The sequence below is a fragment of the Ovis canadensis genome, chromosome 3 (genome assembly GCF_042477335.2).
Source record: "Ovis canadensis isolate MfBH-ARS-UI-01 breed Bighorn chromosome 3, ARS-UI_OviCan_v2, whole genome shotgun sequence".
Lineage (NCBI taxonomy): Eukaryota > Metazoa > Chordata > Mammalia > Artiodactyla > Bovidae > Ovis > Ovis canadensis.
Window position 1 is genome coordinate 120,596,964 of NC_091247.1, and position 20,628 is coordinate 120,617,591.

General features: G+C 37.3%; 1 protein-coding gene across 1 annotated transcript in view; it reads left to right on the forward strand.

Moving 5' to 3' along the window:
* Positions 1-327: 327 nt before the first annotated feature.
* SYT1 (synaptotagmin 1) overlaps positions 328-20,628 on the forward strand; it is a 631,014-nt gene continuing 610,713 nt past the window's right edge. Inside the window, exon 1 of the mRNA XM_069584106.1 lies at positions 328-714. The gene's annotated coding sequence lies outside the window, so the exon portion shown is untranslated. The remainder of the gene's footprint in view (positions 715-20,628) is intronic.

Here is a 20,628-nt window from a genome sequence, read left to right on the forward strand (position 1 = left end):
GTCTCCCTCCCCTGTGCTTATGGCTTGCTGAACAGGTTGCGGGGCATTCCTGTAACTACCCAGAGGGTTTATCGGATGCCCTTGATTACGTCTCCTTGGGATCTGACCCCCTCAGACTTACCCCCCTCCCCCAACGCTCCTCAACCCCCTCCTCAAGTCCCTGTCCGCTGTGGGGATGGAGAGACACTAACAGAACTGGGATGGGCGCTGTTGGCTGCGCGGATCCACCTATTATTAGTGCGCCCGGATTGGCTCCCGGGCTCAGCGTACCGGCGGTGGAGCCAATCAGGCGGCCGGGGCTGGGAGATGACGGGCGGCCGCCTCCTCACTGGAGGGATTCCTGGAGAAGCTGCAGTGTGGGGATGCTCTAGACCGAGTGCTGCCCCCAGTGTCTTTCCACCTCCTCCTCCTGCAGCGGCGGCGGCAGCACTTGGCAGCGGCAACTTGAGACTGCACCGGGGCAAGCCCCCAGGGTGGTGCTCCCCGGAGAGCGGGGCTTGGTGCCCCGGAGGGGTGTGTGTAGGGTGAGGGCGGCCAGCTGGGACCAGCTGGTGGCCCTGGAAAACCTCCCACACACCCACACCCACACCCCCCTTTTGTGTTGCAGGCTGCCCCTCCAAGAGCAGAGGCAGCGAAAGGAGTCGTGTGCACCGGTCAGCCCCGGGAAGCGGTAGGGACCAGCGAGCAGGCACCACCTCCTGCTCCCCGCTCCAGGTAAGGCAGCGGGAGTGGCGGCACGGCCACCTCGGTGGTGCCTATTTGCTTGAATCCGTCCAGAAGGGTTTCTTCTCGGCACACTTGGGTTTTGGTGGGGGGAGACTGAGACCTGGGAAGGGAGCCCCGGGTGGCCTATTGTGAGCAGTGTAATGAGACCACATGTGCATCTCCCGGAGAAGCACTTAGCACGGCGCCTGTGATTCAGAGCCTGGAGTTGATGTTGGGCATCCCCCATCTTCTCCTTTCCTTCTCTCCTCCCCTCTCCTCCGCCCCCCACCCTCAATTTCTATCCCTCACCACCCACCCCCCTCCAACTCCTTTCTCAATCTCTCTTCTTCTCCCTCCTCCCATCCGAAGCACGCACAGGGCTTTTTTCTCCTCCTGGAGAGGATTGCCTTTTCTCAGAGGAAAGAGGAAGGTAGTGATGAAAGGAGAAAGATTTTTTTTTTTTCTTTCCTGCCCAGGGCAGGAGAGAAGGAACAAGATAGAATACAATCTCTGCGAAAATTAGAATAGGGAAAGCAATTAAACTGAATAAAGGAAGTAGACAAGATGTGCAAAGAGGGGAAGCGTCAAGTTTGACTTGATCTCCTCCTTGCAAGAGGCTGTGTCTCTCACTTGATTCCTTCAAATGGAACAAAAATAAACCACCGTTTCAACCCACTTGCAACTGCTTAATTGCTGTTGCTTTTAAGTGCCCACCATTTGACTCTTCCTGTTTCCATCTGTCCTGTAGGGCTATTTGGTATTGTCCATCAGTGGTAATGTCTGAACTTGGAGAAGCTTTTCCAATAGAGAAAAAAAATTAAAAACATTAATTTCCTGAGATTCTTTGGTATGGCCTTTATGGTGAGGAGCAATATAGATAGATAGATAGATAGATAGATGGATATAGATATATGTATGTATATGTATAAAGTTTCAAAACATTTTTAAGTGACACTAGTCCTATCAGGAGGCTTGGTTTTCTACTTTGAGAAAGCTAATCTAGTTAGCTTTGTGTATGTGTTGATTTTGACTTTCTTGAAGATTAACCCTTTAAAATAAAGCAAACATTTAACTTTTGTGTTAAAGCTGCATTTGTGTATGAATTATGATTTCCTTCTCTCTTTCTGCTGTTTGCATTGTTTCCCAGATATTGAATTCATGCTTTGCCTTTCTTTTCTTTCAATAAGTATATTTAACAGATGTAAACGTGATGCTTATACAATTTTAGTACTCCATTTAGAAGGCACATGGAGGCTCAGTTGGCCAAGAATTCTCTTGTACTGGAACAAAGTTTAGAAAGTAATGGTAGGAAGATAGCCTCAAATTTCAAAAATCTTAATGGGAAAAATGTTTTTGTTCTCATCTCTTATTATAATACAGAGAAAGATGTCAAAACAACTCTGCCGTGGCTGCCTGAATGATAGGTTAAGTGAACAGGACTTGGTGGACAGAACCTTGAAGGCAGCCTCAGAAATTTCTAATTCCATCGTCAATGGTATAAGCTTTCCTTTCTTGTTATTCATCTGAGACAGATAAGTGATGGCTGTCAGATGGGAGGAGGTAGAAAGAAGTGCTTAGTTCAATGCAATGGGAAAGCATTCAAAGTGGATCCTACATGAGTGCAGAGAAATCACATGTCGGTGTCCAGATAAATCTTCCCCTTTGATTTATCAAAGGAAATGCCAAGTCTTACTTTTTTTTTTTTTTAAATGTGTCCATTTGGGATAAGAAAAAGGAGCCTTCTTTTTCAACTCTGCTTGACCTTCCACACTAATCTATGTATCCCCAAAAGTATTATTTTCACTATATATCTTAAGTGGACAAGTTTATACACTGATCTAGAGAAGAGCTGCATTTATTTACCATCAATGTAATAGGTTTTATTATCTAAACTATTTTCCATTTGAGACACTTATCTTTCCTATTTCAGTAGAATTAACCTCAGGTCACAGAAACAAGATCTTCTTTCTAAGGCTTTGACATTTAAATGCCTGTTTGGTTTTTTTTTTTTTTTTTCCTTTTTAATGTAGTACCTCTGTTGAAAGCTAACTCTAATTTTTAGAGGTGCCACCTTTCGGTTACAAGGACAAAGGGACAATCGTCTAATTGCCTCACATGTGTACATCTGAATTAACAAGTTTAGACATGAAGAGAGAAAGGAAACCGACTGCTTTCCATGTGAGCAAATTAAGATTTTACTTGGTTATTTCTCACTGTGTCTTAGGAAAGTTGCAAGTTTGGGCTTGGTTTGTGACATTGATGTTTGAAACTCTTAACAAATGTTAATTATAGCAGTGACATGTAAAAGAAATGCACATGAGTCTTGAGTTTTTCACATGCTTACAAAAAAAAAATTACGCCTTTATATACCGGAAGTCAGAACTAATTCCAATAAATAGTGAGTGGATAGAAGTAAGACTTTAAATGATATATTGTAGGAAATTATTGCCCTGTCATCCCATAAAATGTTCTAGTATAACAGTTTCATACAACTTTCATCTTTTCTCCCTTTAAAAGGATATCTTAGTAAATCATCTTAATGTTTCAGAGCAAATATGGTAATTAGGCTTTAATGTATTTTTATCAGAACTAAAGGTTGCTACTCTACAGGGGAAATCTAAAATACTAATTTTATAAAATACCACACAATAGAGAATTGTTGCAGAGTAGTTTTGAACTTCATTTCATAATGAAGAATATTAGTTATTCTGTCTGGTCAAATTGTCAGATAGTTCTAGTCCAGAAATATGAAAATGGTTATGGTATTTACAATATTTGCATATTAGACTTGGTGCTAACTGAAAATAAAGCTAGAATATAGTAACTTCTCTTAATTGTATTTGCAAAATGAACCAGATGAGTAATAAATAAAATGCAGAATATGTTAGATCTGAAAGCTAATTTGAACTTGCCTAATGACACCATAGATATAACATCAATTCATCTCCTTTAAGTTCAATATACTAAATCAATTTATACTGGATTCCCAAATTAGGTTTTTACAGCCATCTGATCTTAAAAATCTCACACTTAACATAGACAATTATGTGAGCCTGAAATACTTTGAGCTCTTAAGAGTTCTGGTATGTGTAATAGCTAGGAAGAGATAGCATTAATTCCAAATTGGAACATAATATATATTTTTTTCTAGTGGTAGTGATTAAATTATTTGGGGAAAGGAAAGCAATAGTAAACAGTGTGGTTACATAACAGAGCAAATTTGATCTAATATTACAGAACACCAAGACCAAAGTTAGATTTTTTGGCATAGAATAATGTAGGGGTGGGTTTTACAAGTGTTTTGCTAAAAACTAATGCTTACTAAAATTAAATACCTAAAACACGGTGATTCTAAAAATTTTTCAATGATTTGCTTGTCATAAATATGTCTGTATCAAAAGTTTAACATCTGAGATGCTTTCTAGTTGAAACTGTTTGCCATTGAAATTGTTCAAAGCTATTTAAATAGGAATAAAGTATATGGCAGTCCAAATAAATAATTTCAACTAGTATTTAAGAATATATATATGTGCACATGTGTGTGTATATATGTATGTGTATGTGTGTGTATATATATGTATATATTATGTAATATTTTCTGAAGGGATTCAATACTAATGGGCAGTAGCATATAATCTGCTGAAACTAGGGAGTACTTCTGTAAAAAGTATCATTTAATGAAAGATGACAGTGTCTTAGGGATGCTTTTAATATTTATTTGGTTGAAAAGACTAGGAATACCCAGAGGCAAAATTAATGGGGGTATAGATCTTTCCCTTTATACAGCTTAGGGAAGAAGTGATTTTCATATGAATCATGGATTTGGAAAAAAAAAAAAAACCTCTCAGTACAAGATACACTTTTATATGCAGGTAACAAATAACCTGAAATCATATTTTCATATGATTTAGATATAATAGGGCATTAAAGTTTCTTTCTAAGATTTTGTTTCTTTCAACATTTGCATAAAGGTAAATTTGTTCTTAATCTTTCATATAACCAACATGATTATCATTGCTTTTTCAGGGAAGGGGGTTTAGATCGGTATTTTTAGTAATTTCTTTAAGAATGAGCATTATTTTTTCATAATGTTTTTATAAACTTGATTCAAACCTCTCCATTAAGTGTGGCCATTTTTTAAAAACAGGATTTAATCTTTCCTGTCTGAATGAAATAGTGTTTTTCTTTTATCTTCTCTGTCATTTTAGGAGTGTTCTTTCTTGAAGAACCATTTTTATATGGACTATAAGATGAACTGTGATAGCTGGGCATGTATGAGCATCATTCTACTTATATGTGTTAGTATAAGAAAATAAATGTGTATTAAATAATATTGTAAATATAATCATGTTATCTACTGGAAGTAAGAGAGCACACAGTATTTTCTTGTTGTATAAGAATAAAACTTTAACCTTTGCTAGATTATTTAAAAAAGGAAAACTTTTAAAGTGTGCAATCAGAAACATTACTATGTTATAGGAAGAGTAAGCACTGGGGATGTTATTTCTATAGTTTTAAATATAATTGCAGAAGTCCTATATCAAGGAAACCTCCTTTTAAAATATTTGCTTTCCAAATTTAAAAATGTTATTTCAGAGAGTTCTAAAACAAATTGGAACCTATGTCAGAATAACAATAGCACATTTATACTGTGTTAGAAAGAAATTTTGTGACATGTCTTTGGAAATTCCAAAGCAGTTTAAAAAAATTTCTGTAATTTCTATAATTTTTTCTACTTAGTTAAACCACAACTTCTAATTGTTTGGAACTAATTCTGATTCTTTACAAATACATTCAATTCTTGGAAGGAATGTGGCACATTGGTTTCCATAACTTACCTGTAATGTAATTGAGAGGAGGTCAGAGTTCATCATTTGGGGTTTTGCCGTTGTGTAGATAAAAAGAAATCAATCATTCCTGTATTGGTCTCACTAGTAGTATGTTGAGCATATTAGTTATCCACATATGGAGTCACTTTGTTGAAGAGGAGCCCTGGAAGACTGTAAAGCTTATAAAGATAATAAATGCCTTCTATACTTTAACTGTTTTTACAAAATGGGAGCTGGAAAATTTCCATGTAGGATGAGAATGGCCTTTCTCAGCTAGTATAAGAATCTGGTGAAATAATTTGGTTTCTGAAATAGTTTGGTTAAAATGCAATTTCCTAGCAGCCCTGTCACACAACAATTCATTGCATATGCTGTCCTGCTGCCGCAGCCCCCAGACTGCGCCTACGACATTTAACTAAGTGATTCAGTCAAGAATGAATTTTGGTCAAAATATCCAGTTAATCAGTGCAGGTATGATACTGAAACTTGGTCTTGCCTCATCCTACTAAACCTGTTGTTACTGTGTTTGTTCAGTGTAGCTTTGCTTATAATTCTAAAGTGCTTAGAGTTCATACAGTGCAATACTATTTTTGCCAAAGGGTATTATACAAGTAAGGAGGGTTATATGTTGTTTCCTGCAATTGAGGTTTTCTTTTTCTTTCTAAATCATTCACCTAGCTAATCAAGGATAAAATGCACGTAGGTATTTAAGCACTAGTAGAATCAGAGAATTATTTAAATACAAAGCCTTCTGATACTCCAGTTGCTTAAATGAGACACGATATCTCTTGTTGGCCTCCCACACCCTTCCAGACTACAACCAACTTTTACTCCGTAAGCGAATAAAGAAGAAAGCAGACAAACACCTCTGGAGACAGTACCCTGGATGTGGCCTCCAGGGGACAGCCTTCTGTTTTTATCTGAGGCTAATTTCGCTTCCGGGCCATTCTCCTTGCATGCCAGCCCAAGCCTCACTCTAGCTGGAGGCAGATAATTGGATTTAGTAATTGCTACTTTCAGATTTATTGGCATATTTTCATCAACGTGAAGGCAAAAACACATGGAAATACACAAAACATGCTCAGCTATAACAAACTTCACATCAACACTTTCAAAATACAATGTATATAAGTTCTACATAATTGACAAAATAGCTTTTCTTTCATGGAATTTCTTGTGATTACTCACGAGTGACCCAAGCAAAAGGTGAGACTGTTAAAACCATGAATCAGTCTAACTTTTTAACTTGTTAACATCAGTGGGTAAAGCTGAAATAATTATTTAAAATATTTTCACATCCTTAGATTGGCTCTAATACTTCCAGAATCCACCTGTGTCTTGTTACAGAGACTCTTGAGCATTCATGTGCCTCATCCTGATCATCACAGATACCTGAGAACTGGTTCGTACTCCTGTAGAATCTCTGAATATTACTGTGAAACATCACATAGGGTTGCTTTTAGGCTAGATTATTGTTATTCTTTTTTTCAGACATAATTTTATGTGAAAGTAACTGTAAGGATAAACAGCATATAGCAGCAGAGCAGCAGGCTACACTCATGAAAACGTCAATTTGGAACTGTTTGTCCTTTCCTTGAGAAGGAGAAAGAGTCAGTCAAGTATATCTTTTCCAGATGATGTTCTGTGCACACAACCCCACCCTGATATTCTGTGTATTATAAACAGTGGGTCAGTCCTTGTTCTCTACCCTTGAAATATGGAAGCTGCTCATTTTTGAGGGAAAAGTCATTAACAACTCTGTTTTAGACAAATGACTTGATGGCCTTTGAGACAAGGATAAATGATACAACACAGGTTACCAAGGCCTAGCTAAGCTCCTCTAACAACCAGGCTCTGAGTTAGCATGATTATTAGGAGGAAAAATTGTCACGATTTCTTCAGGAGAAAGACAAGGTAGCAAAGCATGGAATCTGTTTCTGGCTTGGAGTGTCTGCCAGATCCTGGTTTACAGGGCTGGCTTTCTGCCTAATCCGTAGCATTTTTATCAGATTTGAGGAATGAATAAAGTGAACTGTTGGGCATTAGAGCATATTTCTAGACCACTAACATCTCTTTTTAAATAGAATAACATCACTATCTTATCTTATCACATCACCAATGTCCAGAATCCAAGGCCACAAGTTTTATTTATAAATATCTATAAACCAGACCATTATATGCCTAAAAGTGCTTGAATCTTTTGTCTTTGTACAGAATTTCCTGTACATGAAAGCTTAGTTAACAATGTGACATTGCAAGTAATATACCTATTTTTGTATTTTATTCAATTATAATATTAAATATAAAATGCCAAACAATCATCTTGAGATATAGTTGAGTTTAATAATTCTAGAAAAGCCACCAAAAGCCGACCTATTCCTAAATGGTTTAAAACTGCCTGCTTTAAAATTGGGGGGTGGGGAGGAAAGTACTTAAAATGCAAGGTTCCTGTTTGGTTTTAGATTTTTTCTTTTTTCCTGGAGAATCATAGATACTTTCAGAACCATTCCTAGATAACACAGAATGAATATTAATGATAGGAGAGAGTCGACTCCTTCAGGGAAGAGTAACATGGATGAGTTCTGTTATGCCTTTGAGAATCTGTTTCATCACTTATATATTGAACACATAGCAACAGTTTGATTTCTCTGACTGCTGGACGTTCAGACCCGTATGCATTGAAGCATGTTACTGCTCACTGCCAGAAGATTTGTTCAACTCTCCAGCTAAGAGCATGATACAGTAATTCTCTTATATTCTCTTCCTTCCCTGCCATTTTTTTCCCTGTTTTATCTCCTTCCTGCCTGCCCTCTTTTTCTTCCTTCCTTCTTTCCTACTTTTTTCTTCATATCTTAATGAATCATCTTACTCTAGAAACTACTGGGAACTTGGTACTCTAGACCCCATACTCATCTCTACCTGCTGAATTTATTTTTTGTCAGTAACCAAGAAATTTCCCTCTTAGTTTGTATTCAGTTCAGATTAGTTTCACAAAAGGTATGTATAGATTTAAAAAAAAAAAAGGAGAGTAATTTGTTCATCTATTTGACACACTTAAATGGAATATACCATGATTTGAAAGTTTTTGAGAGCTTCCATGTAAAAATTATCCCAGTGGTAATTTTTAGAACAAAATTGATTGACTACAGGTAAGACAGTGATAATTAAAAGTCCAAGTAAATGGCATGTATTTTCAGGCATCTTTTCAAATTTTATTCTTCCAATGATAACATTTACATCACTGTTTTCATGACAGTTGTATCTCACTGAATTTAAAAAAATATTGTTGCCTTATATGCTTTGAATAATGAAGAGATTCTCCATTTTACAGATGCAATAAAGGAGACTTAGAAGTTAGGTTACCTGCCTATAATTGCACACTTAGGAAGCCTTTAATAATTTTCACTTACTGACTCATATAGTTTCAGTGGTTAATAAATAAAAACTCAAGTAAAATTTTAAGTTCTCTCTAGTTTGCTCTTATCAAAAATAAAAACAAAAATCTAACATCTTCACTGTGTATTGAATAGTCTTTATTCTTTCTATTGAAAAAGAGAATTTAATATACCGTCATTTAATACTGTCATTAAATATACTGACAATTTAATATATTGTCATTACTTTTGTGATTCTAACTTTGGAATAAATTTATTTTAAAAATTATTCAAGGAATGATTCTCTAATCTATAAGAAAAGTCACTGATCCTGAGTCACTTGATTCAGTTAGCCTTTAGTCATCGCTATATCACTATGATATTAAATGTTATCTTTATGTATGTATTTCCTTATTTGTAAAGCACAGAGTCATAAGGTACCTCCTGGAGGCTACAAAGAGGTGATGGGAAAATGTATGTTGTAGTTTTACTAGAAGATTTCCAACCTCATCTCACATTGTTTTTCTCATTTGCACTTATACAGCTTCTCACTGTTTCCTAAACATTGTTGGAAGTTGTTGAATCTATTGGTTCTTTGTTTCAAGATGGAAATGGCTGAGCAGGGAATATACTCAAGCCCCAGTTATTATGCCCTTCTAATGTGAAGTCCATCAATTGACAATTCTTTATGTTAAGAATAAGCACATTTGAAAGTGATTGCCAATAGCTGTGCACTTTGCAATGTGGATTATCATAATTGACTTTCTAGCTGATCTGATAGAAGGAAACAGGAGTTTTCATTGAGAAAGGCTTACGGAAAGAATGCAAGATTAATTGGAATGTAAGATTGGTATTTATGGGGATTTTTGGACAAACACAAAATTTGTCCAAAATTTAATTTATGATTAAAGGTTAATCATATTCTTGTATTCTTACTATGTCAAGCACTTTTTAATGTACTTTCCACACTTCATTCCATTTAACATTCCTAAGAATTTTATGAGATTGGTGCAAATTTATATTTTTTAGATGAGAAAAATGTGGAAAAGAAGTAACTTGCTAAGGTCTCACAACTGTTATGTAGAAGGAATTGGATTCAAACCCAAGAGTCTATTTCTAGAGTGAATACTCAACCATGAGAAATCATCATCATCAGACTCCTCAGTGGGAGAAGATGCAGGACAGATGGAAGCAAGGAGATAGAAGTGATCACAAGAAGCTGAAGGGCCATAAGCAAACTGTACTTCGTGGTTTGAGTCCAGATGACCATTATGGCAGTGTGCTAAAAGCATGAAATTTGGAGTCTCATAGATCTGGGTGTAAAGGCCTCCTCTGACATGGCGAGCCTCAGTAAGCTATTTCATTACTAAAAGCTTCACTTCACCAGGAATGGAAATGTAACGATTTTGCAAATTGTCTGCTGTCGGCAGATCTGATCACTCTTCACCCTTATTTATTAGTCAAGAACTCTTTCACTTTTTAAAAAGTTAATTTATTTACATTAATTGGAAGCTAATTACTTTACAATATTGTGGGTTTTAAATCAACATGAATCAGCCATGGGTATGTCTAGGTGTCTCCCCATCCTGAAACCCTTCCCCATCCCTTTCCTCTGGGTTGTCCCAGGGCACCTGCTGTGAGTGCCTGCTTCATGCATCAGCTTGCACTGGTCGTCTATTTCACATATGGTAATATACATGTTTCAATGCTGTTCTCTCAAATCATGCCACTCTTGCCTTCTCCCACAGAGTCCAAAAGTCTGTTCTTTACATCTGTGTCTCTTGCTGTCTTGCATATATGGTCCATATCACTTCTGTCCTTCTAAATTCCATATATATGCATTAATATACTGTATTGGTGTTTCTCTTTCTGACTTACCTAACTCTGTATAATAGGCTCCAGTTTCATCTATCTCCTTAGAATTGACGCAAATGTGGAGAACTCTTTAACTTTCAATAAAGCCATCTAACTCGAAATAGTTTAGAGAGAAAGTGATTTTAAAGCTCATGTTGCCATAATATCCAGGAATATTATGGATTTCATCAGAGCTGAAAATGGGAAATCAAGCTATATGGTCAAGATCAGACCTATTGCCCCCCAACCCCAATCCCTCCCTATCTCCTCAGTTCTGCTTCTCTGCCATTGCTTTATTTACAATCAGGATCTTTCTTTAAAGTGGCAAGAATGTTCTCAGTGGCTACAGACATATAAGAAACCCCCATATAAAGAGAACACTTTTTTCCCCAAAAAATATCTAGGATCACCTCGACTGGAACAACTTGGGTCACTTTCCCCAAGTTCATCACTATGATGAAGGCTATGAAATATGATTTTTTTCCTGAGCTGATCCTTGTATCATCCCTGGATTTGAGAGTTGAACAAAGCATCACTTGACCACATAGAAAGAGAGCTCTGCTGTTAAAAGAAGGGAAATGACTAAATTTAGAGCAAGCAAAACAACAAATACCTAGCTCATAAGGTTCGGGTGCTGACCTGTCAGAGTGGATGCCTGCTGGCATTAATGCTGGAGTAGACTCCTCCAGAGCCTTTGGTTTTTCCATCACTAAACCTTTGGTTGATGGGTCAGGATAAGATCCAGGGAATTCTAGTGAAAGGTCCATAGTGTTAATAGTTGAGGATGTAGAAAGGAGTGGCACTGGAAAGACTTGATGGTCACTTATAAACAGGTATGTATGTAGTCAATAATTAAACAACTGGTATGACCATAACCGTGTAAAAGGAATGCATTTCAGAGGCTGAGGGCTAAGCTGAGTGTCGTTTAACTCTAATTGGGTCCTTGCCTTTTGCCTTGCCTTCCTCCTTTTTAATGCAGTGGGGAAAATACTTAACTAATTTGAGGACTCTTAGATTCAGAGCCCAGAGGGCTTGTTGTATAATGGCTAAGTCACGTGCAACTCTTTGAGACCCCATGGACTGCACCACACCAGACTTGCCTGTCCTTTGCCATCTCCTGGAGTTTGCTCACACTCAGGTCCATTGAGTCGGTGACGCCATCCAACAGCCATGTACAGGCCCATGTGTGTATATGTCAATACCTCAAATTTTTGTTTTGTTTTGCTTGAGGCCTTGTTCTCAGGAGTTTATATAGAGTTTTATTTTATAATTACCGTAACTACTTTTGTATTGATACAGATGCAATAGAATAAATTTGTACAAAAACACTATTACCTTTTCAAATTGAAAGGAAAGTGAATTATTAGGGAATAATGACCTTCCTTCATAAGCACCTGGAGAAGGAAATGGCAACCCACTCCAGTATTCTTGCTTAGAGAATCCCATGGACGGAGAGGCTTGATGGGCTACAGTCCACGGGTCGCAAAGAGTTGGACATGACTGAGCGACTTCACTTTCACTTCATAAGCACCAGGACATGCGTGTTATATGCCAGGCACTCTTCTGGGTGCTGGGAATATACAAGCAAACAGAGTAGACACGTTCCTTGCATTTAGGGAGCTAGCATTTTAGGGAAAGATACAAACAGCTAAAAACAACAACAAAACTACGGTAGTCTTAAAATAATGAGAGCTGCTACTACATAGTAAACAGGCTAATAAAGTAAAATTGGGGACTCTGGTCAACCAAAAATATATAAGTTGAGGCATGAAAGACTATGTAAACATCAGGAAAAGAGCATAGTAGACAAAGGAAACTCTAAGTACTGAAGATTTGCAGTGGGGGTGAGTTTGTTCTACTTACGAAAGAGATAAAAGACAAATATAGCTGAAGTTGTAAAGATATTGGCTTCATGAGTGCAACCCTGCTTTAATATTTTAACTAAAAGCAATCTACACACATTATTAAGGAGATTTTCAGAACAAGATGTTCATACTTCACCTCAATGTTACTTAGATATATGTAGTATCTTATTTCTGTGTAATACGTTTCCAGTCTATGTAATCATGTGTACATTTTTTTGTGTGATTATAGTCATGGAATACATACAGTTTCTGCCCTGACTTTCAAATTGCTCTCTCAGGTGACTACCAGGCAGATGTTTTTATCTTCCATTTTCTCTTTAAAAGAGTTACTTCTTTTTTTAATGACATAGATTCCTTAGACAGTTTCTGTATATCTTTTGTTAAATCTTAATAGCCTTTCTCCTTTTGCCCTCATTTCTAAAGGAATTGAACACCGAGCCCACCCTCAATTTTTATGGTTTCTCTAGATTTAAATGAATACCTTGGCTTTTAAATCACACTATGCTTTTTTCCTCCATGTAATTTCCTTTGAGTATATATTTGATTATATCCAACAAAACTCAAATTTTTATTTGGACACAAAAGTAAACAAACACTGAAAGCAGAAAGAAACACATTGTTTTGTGTCAATTATCATTTAGACAACACGGGTCTCAGAGCATTAACCAGAAATTATTTTTCCTCTATCTGGTCTCATTTCTTGGTTTCAAGAACTCAATAACCCAAGTCTCCCTGGGTCAGTCTGTAGTAGTAAACTAGGTGCTTGAAGTGAAGTGAAGTCGCTCAGTCGTGTCCGACTCTTTGTGACCCCACGGACTATAGCCTACCAGGCTCCTCCATCCATGGGATTTTCCAGGCAAGAATACTGGAGTGGGTTGTTATTTCCTTCTCCAGGGGATCTTCACAACCCAGGAATCGAACCTGGGACTCCTGCATTGCAGGCAGATGCTTTACCCTCTGAGCCACCAGGGAAGCCCAAACTAGGTGCTTACAGAGGCATATTAACCCAGTCAGTGGAAGTCCAGTGGCATGCCATGCTGCAGCAGTCGTGAATTAGTAATTACAGCATCAGTCTTAAATGGCCCTCTTTTCCCCCTTAAGACTCCCATAGGCATTATGTGCTGATAATAGCATATTTCTAAAGAAGTATTCTTTGCTGAATTCACACAAGACCACCTATATGAGAGGTGGTTTATAGTAAAGTATTATAATGGACCATTCTTGGCAAGTGATATACTCTGTTTTCCTTACCTGTGGGCACCAGGCTCTTTTGTATCCTAAACATCTTCTTGTTCTACATCTGTACATTTATACTTGCACATATAGTATATGTAGATTTTTAATGTATGTGATCACACAAAAAATGCAAGTTTTTCAAGATTTTGCAATGATATATATATTTATCATCTTTTGACTCTGACAAACAGTAGGAAAAGAGCATTCCATAAAATGTTTATTGAATAAGTGAATTAATCCACTAAATCTATATTTTCTAATGTTTTTGAATGACATTGAAACACAGTTTGCTGCGAAAGACACATACACATTATATGAACAAAAGTTCTATGAACTATTTCTTACTGGTGTTGTATTATGATGCCTCCTTTTCAATTCTTTTCCTTTTGTCCTTAATTCATTAAAAAAAAAATACTGGTTGTGACCAGTTAAGTTAATGTAACAGCATACTAAGCACACCAATCTTCAGTTTTAAATAAAAACAGTTCCCTAAAACAGTATTATCAATTTTCAAAGAATTATAGTATATTTCCGATCTCATTAAGCATATGTAAGTATAATATAATGGATATACAAGAATTGCGGTGGCTTATTTGAAACATAAAAGTATCATACTATAAATGAATGAAATTCAGTAGCTCTCCCAGATCAAAATTACAGTGTTCTCAACTGTAGTCACATATATGTGATTTTGTGTGAACTTCCACTGTAGTTTTTTAAGCTTACAATGAACCTGGCACTATTTGCTCTTACTGGTCACTCTCAACCAAGCAGATTAATGTTCGTCTGCTATCTTCTGAGGAATTCAGCTAATTGCTGTTGACAGAGGATGAGATGGCTGGATGGCATCACTGACTCGATGGACATGAGTCTGAGTGAACTCCGGGAGTTGGTGATGGACAGGGAGGCCTGGCGTGCTGCGATTCATGGGGTCGCAAAGAGTCAGACACGACTGAGCAACTGAACTGAACTGAACTGAAATGCTATTAATCTTTTTGTTTGTTGCAATGGTATCAACGCATTTTGCTTCTCTTTTGGTTATGGATAAACATTTTTGTAGAGTAGAAGAGAATACAGAGATGTGGCAGATTCTTTCTTTAAAGTGGTGAGTAGAGAACCAGTCTATGGTAGCCAACGGACAGTGAAGATTGAGCATAAATATTTAGAGTTTCGTATTCAAAAATAAAAATGAGCTAATAGTATAACCCCCTCAATCTGTCATTAAGTGTGTGATGTCGTGATTTTACAATATGGTCTCCCTGATACCCTTCTGTGCTACCAGGATCTATAGTTGATCATGATATTTCTCTGCAAGGGAATTAGATATTCAAGTGTCTCAGCACAGAGATGCTTCTTTGGCGTTCCTACCGCCCATATGAGTTTTCTCACGATAGTGGATAAGGTTGGAGATATGTCCTGAATCTTTTAGTCATTCATCAGTCTGCCCCAAAATATCTGAGAGCACAAACTCTCAGACACTGCCAACCACTTATAGAAGCAAGCAGTCATAATTTATTCAGATGCATGCTGTGAAGTAGTCAGGATTGGTTGGGATATGCTATGGTAACAAACAGTAGGAAAGCCTCAGTGTCTTAAACACATAAACCTGACTTCTTGTTTGTACAGTGTAACCGCTGTGGAAAAGTATGTGTGTATTTGGAGGGGGTGGCAGAAGATCCTCTGGTTTGGGTCATTCAGGAACCCATACTGTTGAGAGCGTCAATGACTTATAACACTGTCTTTCCAAATAATGACATTAATGATACAATGGTATTAAGAATTCGTTACAGTCAGGAGGAAAGCTCTGCATGGTTTCTCACCAGCAGTTTACTACTTTGACCCTGTAAGAGGCATATAGAATTTCTACTTAGAGACCATTTGCCAGATCCGGTCAACGTGGCCTATAACTACAAGGGTTCTCCAAATTTTTAAGCTCACAATGAGTCTGGCACCAGTGCTGTTACTGATCACTCTCAACCAAGCAGATTCATGTCAGTCTCTTTCCTTCTGTTAATAGCTTTCAGTTTAAAAGCTATTAAGCTTTTAGTTGAAATGATGTCGATATATTGTGCTTCTCTTTTGGTTATGGATAAACAATGTTATAGAGTAGAAGAAAATGCAGAGATGTGATGGGATAACAATACTATGAATACTAGGGGCTTGAAAGGACAGGATGTTGCCAAGTTCTTAAAGCCTCTTTTATTAGCTGCAACAAAAAAGTGAAAACTTTCTGAAAGCATGTGAGAGTGAGTGATCAATTAGTCAGACAGCTATGGCTTCACAGAGGAGGCAATGCACGCACGAGCTGCGCTCTAAGGGACATTTCTATTATCATAAAAGACACTTAGTTCATTATTTAATTAAGACTTCTCTTTTTTACCTGAATCTCAAACACTGAATATGTATTTAAGCATGCCATCACTCCTGTAGGTTTGGTGAGTGAACTAAATCATTTCTGTCTTACTAGAAGTGCTGACATAAAATACAACTGTCAATTTAACAAATTTATTTGGATCTCTTCCCTGATCGCTCAGTTAGTAAAGAATCTGCCTGCAAAGCAGGAGACACTGGTTTGATTCCTGGGTCAGGAAGATCTGCTGGAGAAGGGATAGGCTGCCCACTCCAGTATTCTTGGGCTTCCCCTGTGGCTCAGCTGGTAAAGAATCTGCCTGCAATGTGGGAGACCTGGGTTCAATCCCTGGGTTGGGAAGATCCCCTGGAGAAGGGAAAGGCTACCCACTCCAGTATTCTGACCTGGAGAATTCCATGGACTATATAGTCCATGGGGTTGCAAAGAGTGGGACACACTTTTCACTTTCGTTTGGATAGCTCAAAGACGCCTCAGATTCACCTTGTAAAAACTAAACTTTCACTTCTTTGATACAAATGATTCCATTTTCCGTCTAGTTGTGTTATCTAGAAACCTGGGAGTCATCTTTGTTTTCTTGTCTCTCTTGACCTCAGGTCTAAAATATTTGATATCTTTATTATTTTTAGTTTGTAAGTACCTTTTAAATCTGTTTACTTTTCTTTATGTCTGTTGCCACACCATAATCCAACCAACCTTGACTTTTCAATTCTCCTGTTATTACTCAGACTTTCCAGTCCATTTATTATCTGGCTCCTCCTATTCAATAGAATAATTTCTCTTATTGTCTCTCTCATTCTCATGTGCAGGCCCCTTTGGCCTTTGGTCGTTTTGATGCTCCAGACTTCTTCCTGCCTCAGGGCCCTGGCACAGGCTTCTCCCTATGCTTGGGTTGCCATTGAACATGTCTACTGTTGGCAGACACTAACGCTGTAAACTCAGCAATGCAATGTGGCCAACTTTTTAAAACTAATTTTTATTCTTTAGATCTGAGAGTAAAGGTTCAGTTTTTCCATATTATGAGTTTAAATATATCACTTTTCAAAATGCGGCAGAGTTGTCAAGAACGGACAATCGCTGTGTGGTAGAAAGGGGTTTGAACAGTAATTGAAACATTTTTATAGTTTGGAAAACCCTAAGTAGAGTATAAGTTTGAAGATGTTGAATAGTTAGCTGCAGTTAAAGAAGAAATGTATTTATAAATTCATCTCATACAGGTAAGGGTACAGAAGAAACTAAATTCAATTGAAGGAAATCTTTAGTGGGATATAGAATAGTGCTTTAAATATATATTGCTAAAATTTTAACCTTAGGATTTTTTCCAGTTTAGAACATGTTTTCTCAAAGTCATGCCATCATTTCCCCCCACCCTTGTTTGTTTCTTTCTTTGTAATGGGAACACTCTGATCTTCACATCCTCTGGGTGTGAAAACACATTTTCAGAAAATACTTGAAAAAAATGCAGTGAAAAATAAATATTCTAACTAAAGATAAAAAAGGCTGTAACAGAAATACAAATTGATATGATTTTTTAAGATCTCTGAATACTGAGATTACTGATTACTGAGACTGAAAAATCTGAGACTGTGTTAAAAAAATCTCTTACATTTATGTGTATATTTCTATAGTTTTCTTCAAACAATAAGTCACTAAATTATAAAATTACAATAATGAAGAATTAATGCTTATCATATTGTTTCCAATTATATATCATCAGTGTCAGCTGATCGAGCTTAACAGTTCACTAGTTCAGTTCAGTTCAGTCACTCAGTTGTGTCCAACTCTTTGTGACCCCATGAATCGCAGCACGCCAGGCCTCCCTGTCCATTACCAATTCCCGGAGATTACCCAAACTCATGTCCATTGAGTCGGTGATGCCATCAGCCATCTCATCCTCTGTCGTCCCCTTCTCCTCCTGCCCCCAATCCCTCCCAGCATCAGAGTTTTTTCCAATGAGTCAACTCTTCACATGAGGTGGCCAAAGTATTGGAGTTTCAGCTTCAGAATCAGTCTTTCTAATGAACATCCAGGACTGATCTCCTTCAGAATGGACTGGTTGGATCTCCTTGCAGTCCAAGGGACACTCAAGAGTCTTCAACACCACAGTTCAAAAGCATCTATTCTTCAGTGCTCAGCTTTCTTCACAGTCCAACTCTCACATGCATTCATTACCACTGGAAAAACCATAGCCTTGACTAGAAGGACCTTTATTGGCGAAGTAATGTCTCTGCTTTTAAATATGCTGTCTAGGTTGGTCATAACTTTCCTTCCAAGGAGTAAGTGTCTTTTAATTTCATGGCTGCAATCACCAGTGACTTTGGGACCCAAAAAAATAAAGTCTGACACTGTTTCCACTGTTTCCCCATCTATTTCCCATGAAGTGATGGGACCAGATGCCATGATCTTAGTTTCCTGAATGTTGAGCTTTAAGCCAACTTTTTCACTCTCCTCTTTCACTTTCATCAAGAGACATTTTAGATCCTCTTCACTTTCTGCCATAAGGATGGTGTCATCTGCATATCTGAGGTTATTGATATTTCTCCCCACAATCTTGGTTCTAGCTTGTGCTTCTTCCAGCCCAGCATTTCTCATGATGTATTCTGCATATAAGTTAAATAAGCAAGGTGACAGTATACAGCCTTGACGTACTCCTTTTCCTACTTGGAACCAGTCTGTTGTTTCATGTCCAGTTCTAACTGTTGCTTCCTGATCTGCATATAGGTTTCTCAAGAGGCAGGTCAGGTGGTCTGGTATTCCCATCCCTTTCAGACTTTTCCACAGTTTATTGTGATCCACACCGTCAAAGGCTTTGTCGTAGTCAATAACACTTCACTAAGTAGGAACTTAAAACACTTTGTGGAAATTACTGGATGAATCATCCTGTTGATATCTTTTTTTTAATTTGTTTCTCATTTCCACTTTTCTTCAAACTCAATGTTTGGCCTTGGTAATGAATCTTTATGAACTGAAATTAGTTATAGTTGACTTATTCATCCAAGGTGAAACATGACTTATTTTCTTTAATCATTCTGTACTTCTCTAGAATAAATCATCCCACTAGCTCACTACTAAGTTCCAAATGAATGTGTGCTAATTCAAATGTGATAGAAAATTAAGAGTAAAAGCATGTTATATATTAATTTATTCAAATTCCACTTTAATGGGGGCACTATTTTGGATTATTTGGGTCAGTGCTAACTATCTTTGAAACAGATAATCATTCTTTTGCTTTACTTTTCCCCTTTTATCACCTTTTCTTCCTTCTCTGTTTTTAATGACTTCTCAATTTTATCAAAAATATCTATTGCATTCAAAGCACAGAAAAAGTTCTATTAGTAAGAAAAAAAATTCTTTCTGTATAGATCTTCAATATATGCATAATATTCTATACTGGAAACTGGCATTTTTATAGAAAAGTATGGTTTATTGCTACTAAAGAGTAATGTTTTTAAAGAAATATTTTAGCTTGATTTTTGAAATATGACATACAGTTGATTTACAAACTTGTGTTAATTTCTGGTGTACAGCAAAGTGACTCAGTTACACATGTATATACACATATTTTTTCATATTCTTTTCCATTATGGTTTATTGACAGAGGATGAGATGGCTGGATGGCATCACCGACTCGATGGATATGAGTTTGAGTGAACTCCCGGAGTTGGTGATGGACAGGGAGGCCTGGCATGCTGCAATTCATGGGGTTGCAAAGAGTCGGATACAACTGAGCAACTGAACTGAAGTGAACTGAACTTGATTTTTAAATGAAAGTGTATTTTATTAAAATATTTATAATTTTAAAATAATCCAAAACTATGTGAATTGAAAGTAACTTCTTATCTTCCCAAAGTCAACCATTGTTGCTGCTGCTGCTGCTAAGTCACTCCAGTTGTGTCTGACTCTGTTCCACCCCATAAATGGCAGCCCACCAGGCTTCCCCATCCTTGGGATTCTCCAGGCAAGAACACTGGAGTGGGTTGCCATTTCCTTCTCCAATGCATGAAAGTGAAAAGTGAGAGTGAAGTCACTCAGTCGTGTCCAACTCTGTGCGACCCCATGAACTGCAGCCTACTAGGCTTCTCCATCCATGGGATTTTCCAAGCAAGAGCACTGGAGTGGGGTTCCATTGCCTTCTCTGCAACCATTGTTAATAGCCTCTTATATCCCCAAGCATAAATATGTCCATATGCAAATATATATCACATTTAAAATTAATGTTCCATTATATATACAATGCTTTATACATCTTTTAAATACTGTTATTTATCTTGTATGATATTTCATTTTGTACAAACTGGGATTATTTCATAGTGAACATAATATATTTTGTATGTTACATTATAACTAACATTTTTGGTTAATGTAACATGAACTAAATATGTGGTTGTTGTTGTTGT